Here is a 2679-nt window from a genome sequence, read left to right as displayed (position 1 = left end):
TTTTAACCCTTTCAACACAAATAACTTTAATTTGTCTATTTATTAACTGAATCTATTTTGACCTGTCTAAATTCAGACCAAGCCACCAATTTAACACCCCTAATATCGCTTATATGTAATTTCAAAAAAGAATTCATAAATATCATGATGACCAATTATTAAAATCTTGAACAATATTAATATTATTGGATCAAAAGCATGCTTCTTAACATGAATTACAGGGGATTTCAACATATGTTCAATCAGTAGGCATGAAACCTAGCAAATCTATCTTTAGGATAAAATTTAAAAGTTTATAAATGTTTTTTAGCACAGTACAGTCACTCAAAAGTCTAATCAGAAAATGCACACATTAAAACTGTGCTAGTTATTTACCAAAATATTCTCTCCGTCCTATTTTACTCGTCTCAAATTTTTTAATTTGATTTCTCATTTTACTTGTCATTTTTTATTAATCAATACAAGACAATTTTGTTTTTCCTTTTTTACCTTTAATATTAATTATTTTTTCTTCAAATTAAAATGTAAACATCATTTAATAGGGGTACTATAGTAAAATAGTGATGTTATTAATTATTTTTCTTAATCAATGTATAATATCAAATTGGGACGAGTAAAATGAGAGGGAGGAAGTATAAGATATTGTTTTTTGGCGTTTTCTATTTTTTTTTTCTTTATGGTTCTTATCTAAATCTTTAGCCTGTTGATAATGCATAACCAGGAATAGAAGCATGAAAGCAACGACCATAATAGCATAACACAAAAAGGCATGAAACTAAAAATTGAAAGAAGTAATGTGCGCACCTCGACTAATTTCACTGAATACGTGTCATTTTTCATTTTGTCCATCAAAATTAGCACAAATAGAAAGAAATCAATTACAGTATTTAGTACTTTTATCTCCGTTGAGATTTGAACTTGAGACCTTATGAAATAGTGTGCAATATAACCTTCAATATAATGTTTTAAATAAAAAAAATTATAGGAACAACCCCATAATTTTTGGAAAATTTTAATCATAGTTTCACTTAGGTACAAATTAGCACATTCTGTTATGCAAAAACAAGTTCTAATAGTTCTTAACGGAATTGCATGTTTTGTCCTTCAAATGAACTGGCCTTTGATGTTTGTCCTTTAGTAATTAAACTTATGATTAGCGGGATATAAGTCTCTTAGAAGTTAAAGTCATGTCCGAGCATAACTCGTAGAATATTAAGATACGAAAATATATATGGCCTACAGAAAATCCCACAAAGTGACAAAACCATATATATGGTCTAGTTTGACATGGTCAAAGAGTTGGTAATAGAAATTTGAAACCTTCAAAGAAACCACAAGGTGCCAATTGCATGTTCTACTTTTCTTAAAGGTGCTATTTGCATGTTCTACTTTTCTTAATAACATTCAAAAATCAAGATATACATAAAAATTATTTTAATTATTTATTAATAGTATAATTTTTCATTGAAAAGGAGTTTGAACGAACCCACTATTAGTAGGCTGGCTTCGACAAAAACATGTGCGTAATTCTATCAACCAAACTTGCACATATAGAAAAAGACCGCCTTTTTATCTTCCCCTGAAATTTAATTTGAACCTGATACTTTATAGTTCTCAAAATCCGCTTTCAATAATAGCAATAATATATCATGTAAAATCTCACAAGAGCGGTCGGAAGAAGATAGAGTATATGTACACCAGCCCTACAAAAAAATTCACTATGTTGGCCACTATACTAAATACCTGAAAAGTATATGATTTTTCATTTTCATAGTACACCACTTTATACTATAAAGTAAAGCCGTCTGCCAATATCTATATATAGCCCCTACAACTTCAAATTTTTTTTTCATAACAATCCACTATATACATTACACAACTACATAGTTGATAGCACCAAATCATGAAGGCACCCAACACTGTTCTCCTCATATTAGGCCTAGCTACTTATATTACTTTCATTTCTTTAAAACAACCTTATCATAACTACTACTATTTTGGCAACAACATCTACAATGTCCACATTATCAACGGCTTCACCAACAACTCTTCCCTTCCATTGGTGGTGTGGTGCTCATCCGGTGGTGACTCCGGTGACATAGGGGGGCGTGCGCTCCAAGAGCGCGATGATTTTAGTTGGAGTGTTGAGGCAAAATTTTGGAAGAACACTATGTACTTGTGTACAATGAAATTGGATCAAAAAAGGAGGAAGTTTCAAGCTTTTCATGGAATTAGGGATGTTCAAAGGTGTAACCCTACTAAGCATTGTTTTTGGTTGGTGAAAGAAGATGGTTTTTATTTTAGTAATGATGAGATTTATTGGAAAAAAGATTTTTCTTGGATTTGAGAGACGAATTTTTCTAAGTTATTTTTTGCTCGTAGCTGGAGCTTTAGTATATCAGGTTGTCCTTTTTTTTTTTTTTGCTCGTCTTGTCAAGAAGGTTAGAGATTGTACTTTTTCGGATGAGTTTAACTTATATACATCGATAGTATGAAGAAATTTTTGTGGAGAATGTTGTTAAGCTATATCTTTGAGAATTCAGAGTGTTTCTTTGTTACTTTTCTCAGTACTTGTTGGTATACATATTATATACTCCCAAGGTTTTATTTTATATGATTTAATTTGACCGAGTACGATATTTTTAAAAAATAATGTAAATTTTTGTATTTTGTGATCTT

The sequence above is a fragment of the Capsicum annuum genome, chromosome 12, assembly GCF_002878395.1.
Source record: "Capsicum annuum cultivar UCD-10X-F1 chromosome 12, UCD10Xv1.1, whole genome shotgun sequence".
Lineage (NCBI taxonomy): Eukaryota > Viridiplantae > Streptophyta > Magnoliopsida > Solanales > Solanaceae > Capsicum > Capsicum annuum.
Note: the sequence above shows the minus strand (reverse complement) of the source record.